The sequence below is a fragment of the Pocillopora verrucosa genome, chromosome 1 (genome assembly GCF_036669915.1).
Source record: "Pocillopora verrucosa isolate sample1 chromosome 1, ASM3666991v2, whole genome shotgun sequence".
Taxonomy (NCBI): domain Eukaryota; kingdom Metazoa; phylum Cnidaria; class Anthozoa; order Scleractinia; family Pocilloporidae; genus Pocillopora; species Pocillopora verrucosa.
The window spans coordinates 30,543,167-30,554,479 of NC_089312.1; the positions used below are offsets into that span (position 1 = coordinate 30,543,167).

Here is an 11,313-nt window from a genome sequence, read left to right on the forward strand (position 1 = left end):
AAGCCTCTCGGAAATCAAACGGAACGCTCGCTAAGAACATGATTAGTTACTTCCCTCGTAACTTCATTTATGCCAGGATATGAAATATAAGGGTAGGGGAACAAGATCTGAATTTGTTTTTATCAAATGAGTTGATAATGTAAATTGGCCACCAAAGAGAGTTTCTAAAGTTGACGTTTTGAGGGTCAGCCCTTCGTCAGAGCGAAGGCTAAATAACATTATCAACACATTTGTTAAAAAACAAATTATCTTGTAATACCCCTCACCGACGCAGCACCACAGTTTCTTTAAAAAACTTACCCCTCTATTCAAGAGGAACAACCCATACGATGCTTGGAGGATACAAAGAAACGAAGAGGGGAATTTTCCTTCCAGGGGTTGTTTGGATGTTGATATTAATGATAGGGATTAATTTTTAGTTCTGTTTTCCAGGATTAAGTAGAGGTCTGAAAGAAATATGATGGAAATGAAATACTGCCGAAATACGTAGTGTTTTTATTTGGTGTGATGTTCTGAATTCGCGAACTTCTTTTTCATTCTGGGAGAGGGGGCGTACTCAAACGGATTAGGGCGAAGTCTTAGACGGGGAACTTGCAATGAAGCGAAACCACATGTTAACGAATCGTGCCAGGGAAAAGGGCAGATAAAAAAAAAAATAAGAGGAAAGCTTACATGCTGATCATCGATCCTAGGTCCCACCGAGATTTGAACTCGGATCGCTGGATTCAAAGTCCAGAGTGCTAACCATTACACCATGGGACCTACCTGTCTTCTGCTAATCATACAAATTGTTTTTTTTTAAATAGATAGAATACATCACGCTTTGTGATCGGTTGTTGCCACTTTCAATTTCCCACCTCAGATTAAACAAAGAGTTTTACTTAGTCATTAAAGGCAAGCTATAAACCTTTCCTGGTCTTGCATAACATCTGCAGAAAATTAGATTCGTGCATGTATAAGGAAAGTCTTAATTTTGTTGTCAGAGTAGAAGAAGCAATGTTTCAAACAAGCACGCGCATTCGAACGCAACGTATACATCATAGTTGCCCTCGCGTCACTTACAATGTTGCGTAAACAATGCTGAATAGCATCCGCCTTCATCTTCAACCTTAAGCTTCAAGCGTCCACTTACAAATTTTCCAGATGTTTTGAATTTCGTGTTCATTGTTAAAGCCGTTTACCATTTACCCAACGAAAAGAGCAAGTGGTAAGAGCCCCACAAGAACTTACAGGATAACATAAAAAGTGAACGCTGTACACTGCTATCTTGAAAATTCCTGGATGTACAATGACAGTTATATCTAAATCTAAGATTCTTCCATGGGCCGACGTTTTCCCGCAGATCGAAGAAATCGTCTCAAACCAAACTGACACGCCCTTCTGTGTAAGCATCCCTTATGGACTCCAACTACAGAAGCATCTCTGGAATCCTGAGCGCTTGCGAGTTGTAAGACACGTTAAAAGCGGTACTGGACACAGCTTTATATCTCATCACGGTGTCGGAAAGAATAACGAAATAAACATCTGGAACTTTTCGAAGGAAAAACAGCCCGGAAATTTAGCAGCTGGCATCCAATCAGTCTCCACAGATCTTATGTTTCTGCATATTTTGTTTTCCCAGAGAAGATGGGTTTATGTCACATATTGCAATGATATGTCCATGAGAGTTTTTAGCGCTAAATTTCATCTTGTGTCTACCACATCGGTAAAAAAAACAGTTCTCAGCTTAGCGTACAATGAAATAAGAGATGAAATCATCACTGGAATCGCCGGCGGAATAATGACATGGAAGTTCTCTGTTGGTCAACAAGATCCCTTAATTCCCGGCCAGTTAATAAGCTGTTCTTTCGAGCCGTTTGACTGGGTTATGTCACTGACAATTGATAATAGGTCCCAGCAGATATTGGCAATATCTGATGTGAGGATATCCATGATATATCTCCACAGTAACCAAGAGAGATGCTTTTTTCAAAAGAAATGTGACTTTTCCTTCACCACCTGTGCGTTTTACAACCCTGCCAGTTACTTCATCACAGGTAAGACAAAGGCATGACGGAAAACCGCCTTCATTAACACATTAGCTCGTTACAAATGCATGCTAATCAGCTGCTTTTCGAAAGTCCACCTTCGAATCTGGTTACCAAAGAGGTCGATTAGACTCCTAACATTTCTTTCTTTAATTGATCTTAATATCCTGGTTGGTGTCGTCAGAGATCACTGAACACTTTGCTTTGGTGTCACTCAATTCGAGTTTCTATTACGGTTCAGTTTGTTTCTAAAAGTTATTTCACTCTATTGTGCAGAAAGATTTAAATGTCGGAGTGCTCTTAATACATCGAGCAAAGATTGATTTTCTACACATCTCGGTGAACTTTTTCTTATGTAGCGTAACGACTTGTATTGTCTCTCCACAAGGGAAGATGAGGTAGCTTGTGATCTTTCACTCTCTATCATAAACGATATTTTTATTTAGGTGACAAAAATGGATCAATTCGAGCCTGGAGCACGAGTGTTAACAGTTTTCCTATGGTAACTCAATTTCTAGGTGAGTTAAAATCACAAACGACGTCCATTTGTTGTAATGTAATAACAGAAGATCCACTGTTACTCTTTTAATCACAATTCTATAATGACGCACTCTTTCCATTAATCTTGATTTTCGAGGAGACGCTATTAGCGCTAGTATTAGATTAAAAAATGATCCATGTTACCATGTAGGACACACATCTGAGATCACAAAGCTCCTGGTTCATCCAGAAGAACCACTCCTAGTGTCCAGTTCCTTGGACAAAACCATCAGGATATGGAACTTCGATACGTGCGCACAGACTTTCAAATTGGAAACAGGTGAAGAGGTGATCAGTATTAGCCTACTCAGTGACGACCTATTGTACTATCACTCGGACCATCACATCAAAATATGGAGTCTTAACTTATTTCACAGTCTTTTTACTGCTCTGAGTTCGAAGATTAGAATATGCATCAGAGTGAAATCCCCAGGGTACCCCTGTCGGGTATTGGTTCTTGCTGAGGACGGTGGGGTGCGGCTGGTGTCTCCAGTTCATGGATACGTGCTGACAACTCTCCTGCCCATCACAAACATGACGACTGATGTAATGGACGTGGCTCATGATCCCAGACAAGAGAAGATTTACCTGGTGCTAGGAACCAGAGAAGTTTTGGTGTTCGCGAGTGACACAAACCCGTGTTGGTAAGGCACCCACCAATGAGATTGTTAGTATTGAGAAACCACATCATTAAGCGCCGCAGCAAAACGTCATAATGCTTAAAAGAAAACTTCTACACAAAAAGTAAAAAAAATTGGTCATGAAAATCACCTGAAATGCCTGATTAACAAAAAAAAAACAAAAAGGAAAACTGATTGATTGACTTATTGATACCCTTTAAAAAACGCAAGGGACATTACGAAGGACACAAGGGTGAGTTCTTCGTTTCCAACCAAAAATTGCCATGTTTAAAATATATACAATTCAGAACAAAATGGAAGAGTATTCACATAGTATGCGTCGGCCGGGAATCGAACCCGGGTCAACTGCTTGGAAGGCAGCTATGCTCACCACTATACCACCGACGCTCACACTTCAGAACTGTATGAAATTAAAGTGTGCGTCGTTATGCGAACCGACCGAATTTACCAAAACATGTTTAGCAGATTGAGCACAAATGAAGAGAGATTTGAAGGCTGTGCCTGACCTATCGATATCCGGAATATAACCAAAGATTCAGAAGCGTCGACTCTTTTCAGTCAGCATATGCAGTTAAATTATTTTAAATTGCAAAATAGCGGAACAAATTTGATTCTAAACAAATACAAGATGTTTTAAAGCATCAGCGAAGCCCTATTTAAGTTTTATCGACGAATCGTGCCTGGGAAAAGGGCAGATAAAAAAAAATAAGAGGAAAGCTTATATGTTGATCATCGATCCAGGTCCCACCGAGATTTGAACTCGGATCGCTGGATTCAGAGTCCAGAGTGCTAACCATTACACCATGGGACCTTACCTGTCTCTTGCTAATCATAATCATAATCAAAATAGAATGAATACTTCACGCTTTGTGATCGGTTGTGGCCACTTTCAAAGCCCTTTCAGAGCCCACCTCATGTCAATTAATTTTTTTCTCCTTATTTTGTCGAACATGGTGCTCAGGGTTGAAAATGCTTGAGCAATTTTCCGGATTAAGAAAGTGAGAAAAGTCCGGAAAAGATGAGCGAATTGTAGGAAAAGAGTTCTTAGCAACCCACGTTGATACAGGAACAAAGTTTTCCATTCAACTCATTTTCATTGCTTTTCATGGCATAAAACATAAGATTCACATTTACATGAGTCATAAAATGATCTCGAGTTTCATTTTGTATGAAAAAGCACGATTATATTTTTTAGACTAACAGGAAAGAAAAACTCATTAATTCCTTTTGTTCCAAAGAACACGAGAAACCGTGTAACTACATCTTAAGAATAGACATGAAAAAGGGTAGAATGACAGTCAAACAGATGAAATTTTAACAGCGCTCTGTTACTTGACGGTCCAACAGAAGACTTATAGTATGAAGGTAGTTGAACGAGGGCCGTTTCTCTCCCCAGTGCACATCAGTTGTGGGTGCCAGATAGCCCTGATGAAGGGGTTTGCAGCCTAGCTCTGGTTAATGCTGAGTTTGCCCTTCATGAAAATGAACTACCTTTGCAGTCAGGGCTACTCTTTGCAGGACATTACGATGGACAGATATCACTCATAAGCGGCAAAGGTAAAACAGTACTCAAAACATGAAAAAGTGTGAATTGGAATAATTTGATCGTCGCTCAAACTATTTGACCTGTTCATTACCTTTATGTTGATTAATTCCTTAGGAAAGGAATATTGCGAATGTAATAATCGTTTTCAATCAGTTCGCAGATTAAGTGTGTGTTAATAACAGATTTGAATCATCCTTTGTTGTCACCAAGTAACCTTGCCATCTAATATATTTTTGTAAAGCTTGCCTCTTTACCCTCATATCGAGAATAATAATGAATAGTTATTCGTCGGTGTAATTGTGTGATGCTTCTCTTTCGTGTCTGTTAGATATTTACATGAGAGAGAACATCCAAGCCCACCAAGGCCAGGTTACTTTCTTGAGAGTTTCTGCCTCTTGCTCGGAGTCAAGCGACAGTCTTGCGTCCCGTGATCACCTGATTTCATGCGGTACAGACTGCACGGTTAGAATATGGCGGCTTATCCACTCGGAAAGAAATCAAGTATCTATTCTTCAAGTTGCACTCGTGAAATTGCTGCGGGCCCCAAGAGATCTGGCCATGGCAGGCAACACCTTATGCATGACAATGGCTGACAACAACGTTATTATGTGCAGGTTTATTTTCCTATGTTTTTTGGGACTGGTGTAGAGGGAAATTATGCATTGAAACTCTGAAATTACTTTAAAACACAAGGTGTAAAGTGATACTTAGAACAAAACGAATATTGTATTTTTTGTCAAAAGCCTCTTTCCTTTAAGAATGTGGACAGATATTGTAAAGACGGTGACTCAAGCTCAAAACAAAATTTCCCATTTATTTAAAATTGCAAAACAGCAGAACAAATTTGATTCTAAACAAATACAAGATGTTTTAAAGCATCAGCGAAGCCTTATTTAAGTTTTATCGACGAATCGTGCCAGGGAAAAGGGCAGATAAAAAAAAAATAAGAGGAAAGCTTACATGCTGATCATCGATCCCAGGTCCCACCGAGATTTGAACTCGGATCGCTGGATTCAAAGTCCAGAGTGCTAACCATTACACCATGGGACCTACCTGTCTTCTGCTAATCATACAAATTGTTTTTTTAAAATAGATTGAATACATCACGCTTTGTGATCGGTTGTTGCCACTTTCAATTTCCCACCTCAGATTAAACAAAGAATTTGGTGAGAAAGTTTACTTTAACGAGAGATGATAACAACTTGTGGATGGTTTTTTTTCTGGTTATCTCTCCAGAGTGCAGGCAGACAGAAAAAGTAACACCAACAGTTTTGACACTGTCAAAAATTCCCATGAATTCCTAATGCATTCCAAAGATGAAGGACACTCTGCAGTCATCAATGGGGTTAGACATAATGATGAATTTAACGATACGAATTGATAAGAATTTGGGCTCATTTCGCAATAGAAATGCCAATACTAAAACGGAGGCAGCGTTTCCAAGGCAAAGATACTGCGCTCTTTAGTTCAATTCGCCTTTCACCCTGTCTTATGAGTCAGTAGCTTCAGCTTAGAGCGACATGATCAAAAATTCCGAGTCGAACCTGGTGTTTAGTATTCTTGTGAGCATTACTGGCTCTTATTATCCAACTGCACAAAGTTCAGTACAGTACAAATAAAGTGCTAACAGAAAAAAAATATCCTGCGATATTGTACGGTTATTTGGAAAGTTGGTTATTTTGTACTGTAAAAAAAGCCTGTTTAACCAGTCGGCCGCGCGCGCTACGCTTCTCTATCCGCTTTGTTTTTTCCCGCCCTATAAGAAATGAGCAAAAAGACTCAGCAGAGAAAAAAAAGCAGTTGGATAAAATGTAAACAACGAGTAAAAAAATACTCAGCGATACTACACACCAAAACGTCTAATAAGACTTTTTATTTAATGGCTGCCAAGGCTCTTTGTTCAGTTTTACAATGTTGTAGACACAAGGAGTAGCTTAAGATGATCCAAAATCCCATCCAAAGGGTAGTTGTGGCAGTAACTAGTTTATTACTTTCCAACTGCATAAAGTAGAGAACAAATATCTTGCGATATTGTACTGTTGGTTACTTTGTACTGTCAAAAAACCGGTTTTGCTGGTCGGCTGTGCGCGCTACAGATCTCCATCTGCTTTTCTTTTCCTGCCTTAGCAAAAATCAGCATAAAATAAAGTAGTCGGATGATAAATAACTTATTAGACATTTTGGTGTGTAGTATCGCTTACTACATACCAAAACGTCCGGTAAGATATATTTCTTCCACTCGAATTTAGAACTCACCCTCTCGCTCAAATAAGTCCCTTTCTGGGAGCGGTGTTTGCTCTAACTATGTTTTGACCCACAGAATCAAACGCATGCATAAATATGAGGTTGTTGAAGCTAAATGGCTTTCGTCGACTCTTAAAAACTAAACCACGTTACTGACATATGTACATGTCTTTTTTTCCAAAAGCTATCATGTTGTTCGACGCTGGGTTTATTTGCAACATCAAGCGAGGATCAAAGCGTCAAGATTTGGAACACCGACAATCAACTAGTACGAGAAATGTGTTTTGACGAATCTCTATGCGGGGTTTGCTTTGCAAACTCACGAGGTGACATACTAGTGGGTTTTCAGTCTCATATCAGCCTGGTTACCATCTTGAACTATTTGCCCCTCTCATATTTAAAAATCTTGTCCAGAAAGAGCATCGAAAATGACCCTTTTGAGGATCACGTGCAGTTCAATGATCTGTTGAAATCTTGGTACGATCCCCAACGTGTTCCACGAATGCCTCTCAAAGTCGACAAACGACGGCCACTAGAACTTACAGAAATAAAGAAACCGAAGAAACGGAAAAAGGTGCAAGTTGGTTGAATTCTTTACTATAAGGCTCTCTATTACTTTAGGAGGATTTTCTCCTATTCGATCCATAATCATTTTTTACGGTGTAAATGACTCCGACAACATGTCAGATTTTACTGAAATTTCTAATGAAACTAAAATACCAAAATGGAATGATGGAGAAATTCATAACTTTTTAAAGATGGTTTCCCGTACTTCTGCGGGGATTCGCCGATCCATCCACGATTCTTATTTTTGCGGAGAAATCACCGATCTTCTATGATTTCCTCCAACAAATATAACAATCCCCAGCAAAACAGATACTTACAGCAGACCAAGACAGTGGAACAAAAGTAATAATATATGGCGTTGAGTTCTTTTTGACGTTGTCTTTAACGCAGTAATGTTTTTACATAATGCGACCAATGGTAAGGAGGAAATGTTTCGAACTTCTTATAGAAAGAGCCCGTGATTGAAAAAGCAAAACAAGAGGATGGGGAGGGACAGGATCTGTTTCAGAAGAGGAGGCAGTCTAGAAAGCTGTCCACTCAGGTAAGGGAATTCTGCGAGAAGCAGAAAATGATTCAAGGTAAGTGTTCACTATGCTTTGCATTTTTGACAAAACTCCACATAGAGTTTTGGTTAACGAGTATTCTGATAAAGCGTTTTTTAATCATTATACCTTTTAATCTCTTGTGATTACCCCAAGCAAAATTCTATATATATCTTCTTTGTTTAACGACAGGCAGTCTTAACTCAAAATGATACAAATGAAACCTGTTACAAACCTGTTTCGAATAAAGCTGATTCGTAACTAACGTTATCTCTAAGAAGTCGGCCGAGGATGGTATTTGATTTACTCGAGCATTTGCTCTGTTTAACTACCTGAAGACATTAATGCTAATCTAAGATAATCATCCTATATAATACTGATCTGCTGATCAAACCGGTCCAACCGAGTACATTCTTCCTTCGGTTGTGGCTGCTAGTACCTCAAATACATGTTACAGTTTGTTCTGATCTCGAAAATAAAAAACGCCTAAATGATCAAATTACCCGCTTCTATCTGCTCCATCCTTAACCGATATCAGTCGTTCTCAGTTTCAATTATTTCTGTTCCTCTGTTCGTTGTAGATATTTCCAAACCAATATTATGAAGATGTTACCTCACATTTGGGCTGAACTTACACGTCGAAGAGAAAAAGGCCTTAAAGTATGTCTCAAATGTTTCTGTTCTTTTTTTAAGATTCACGTGATGATGGCTCTAAGGCGGCTTTCCAAAAATTCTTCAAAAAAATCACTGGCGAAAATGGTGAACGGCATTCTGGTAAGTGTAAAGCTTAATCCTAAATAAGTACGTTTTTTCTAAGTGTGAATGTAGCTTCATGAAAGTGTCCTCTGTGGTGCTAAAGTCACGGTTCTCTTTTTACGGACACGGCATTAACGTAGGCAGTGTGATTTATGCCTAAGTTTGGGATAGAACTGACAAGGAAGTACTTTTGCAAGTTAAATGTGTCAGAAAAAGCTTAAAAACTTATCTGGAAAATCTTAATTTTCAAATACTGCTTCCTGTAAATGCCGATGCATTCATTGGTCCAAAAGTCTCGCGGCCCCTTACCAGTTAATCAGATTGAAAACTAAAACCAGTCGCGACTTGGCCGGTCAGATGATCTGTGATTTCCAGCTCTTGAAGGTGATCGCTTGTACTCAGTTTGTAGTTTTCACAGGCTTTTTGTGATCAGGTTTCTCTTTGTTATGATTAGCCTTCGTGGTAATCTTTGGCGTAAAAGGTGACTGTAAAACTGTTTTTAAAGCAGTTTCCAACAGCACAGTCAAGAGTTCCGCGATAAAGTTCTAAGTCAAACTTTTTATCACGTTTTGATGTTACCGTAATGATCCTCAAAAATGACGAAGAGGGAAAGAAGGTCGAATTCCTTAGCCGCAATACAGAAACTTTTCAAAATGTCACAATGCTTAATTATCGAGAAGTCTGAGACGCGACTCGGCTTGAACTCCATCGAAAGGCTTTGAAATGCAAATCTGTGAAGATCGTCTGCGGATACAAAGAGAGATTCCGGAAATTTCACGCGGAACGATTTATTTTACATCTATCTTCTCTAAAAGGATAGACAGAAACAATGTGGTGGATTCAATTAATGCAGCTCTTTTTCATTACAGGAAAAGCAAGATGAATCAGCCAAAATGGAGGATAGTCAAAATTGGCAAACTCCATTGCCATTACCTGATGAGAAAGAGACCCCTAAAAAATATTGGCCGTGTGCTCCTGACGGCTATATCCCAAACTCCGTTATTCGCAAATTCATCAAACCGAAGCCTTTTCCTGATCATAAAAGGCTGATTTCGAGACACAAACGCCATGTAACAAGTAATGCGAAGGTGAAAGAGGAGGAAGATGAGGAAACAGATGAGGACCTTAGAATCAGCGGTGAGACAGTGTCAATGCTCACTTTATCTGTGGCATATTCTCCGCGTACCTTTGGCAGGTGTTAATGTGATATGATGTATTATTTAGGCACTCTAAAGGTAACCATGAAGTTCAAAAGAATAACCATATTGCGATGAAGCGAAGAGGGAGAAAATACTATATAACTGACGAGTCACGCCTTCAAGAAGTCATAAGAGTCGCTTTAGAAAGTTTGAAGACGAATTATCTAATATTTGATACTCTCTAGGGACTCGACTTTTAAAAAATAATATCGTAACCAAGGGTAATTTTTCTATGAATATTCCTCCTGAAGACTTTTGGACCCTCTGGAAAGCATTACAAACATCTCTTGTCAAACATAAAGCGCTCGAAGAAGGATTTAAGAGGGACGAAGATGAGCGAGGCAAGGCGAAAAGACGGAGAGTATCTAAAAGAAATGAATCTAAGTTAGGACGTCGTTTGCCTTCAAGGCCTCAAGCCGGAACATCAACCAGGTATTTTTTAGTTCTCCGACATCATGGGCCCCACACTCAGTTATAATTAAAGGTAGCTAAGCCACTTCCTCTATCTCCGTTTCTTCTTTGCAACTACTGACCGATGAGCATCAATGTACACCATCATGCATATCAACCTGGCAATTCTATCACCGGTCTATCACACACTATCATTTAGCAAGAGAATACAAATATCTTGCTTTTAGTACTTAACTATTATATTCATCCTTTAAATTGTTGCTTGACGATGGACTTTCCCAGATCTCGTTCGTCAATAAGTTGCTGTTAAGTTTGTTAGATTATAAGTTCCTGGGTTCAAAGTTAAAAGCTGAAACTGAAAAAAAGTTTCCGACAACTTCAATAACATGTGTAAAAGTACGCTACGGTAAGACATAAGTATTGGTAATAACATGATTTCGAGGGCAATTTAGTGTTAATAAGCACAATTAAATTTTTCAAAGACGACAAAATTGCGGGCGAGTGCAATTTGTAGTCTTCGAAATATTTGCAAGTGCATAAGTGCACCAAATTGTACTCGAAATCATGTTGTTGCTAATTTATAATGTACACTTAGGAAACATCACAGAAAGTCAAGACAGACGAAATTTCGACAATACGAGCGCGCTATTTTTAATTTGCACTCGTACTCGTATAATTTGCAAATGTACTCGTTTTTAGCCAATCAGACGCGAGTAATTTTTTCATGTATATTATTATTCCGAAAAATATAATAGCTCTACGACACTCAGGTCTTGTTCCATTGAACTCAACCGTTTTAGGTTGATTTCAATTTCTCGTGTTTTATTGAGACTAAGCCGT

General features: G+C 38.9%; 4 non-coding genes across 4 annotated transcripts; all 4 read right to left on the bottom strand.

Moving 5' to 3' along the window:
* Positions 1 to 690: 690 nt before the first annotated feature.
* On the bottom strand, positions 691 to 762 carry Trnaq-uug (transfer RNA glutamine (anticodon UUG)). The gene has a single exon. It is a non-coding gene; the product is annotated as a tRNA-Gln (tRNA).
* Positions 763 to 3,523: 2,761 nt separating this feature from the next.
* Trnag-ucc (transfer RNA glycine (anticodon UCC)) lies at positions 3,524 to 3,595 on the bottom strand. Its single transcript has one exon. It is a non-coding gene; the product is annotated as a tRNA-Gly (tRNA).
* A 352-nt stretch (positions 3,596 to 3,947) lies between these two features.
* Trnaq-cug (transfer RNA glutamine (anticodon CUG)) lies at positions 3,948 to 4,019 on the bottom strand. Its single transcript has one exon. It is a non-coding gene; the product is annotated as a tRNA-Gln (tRNA).
* A 1,713-nt stretch (positions 4,020 to 5,732) lies between these two features.
* Trnaq-uug (transfer RNA glutamine (anticodon UUG)) lies at positions 5,733 to 5,804 on the bottom strand. Its single transcript has one exon. It is a non-coding gene; the product is annotated as a tRNA-Gln (tRNA).
* Between the last annotated feature and the right edge of the window lie 5,509 nt (positions 5,805 to 11,313).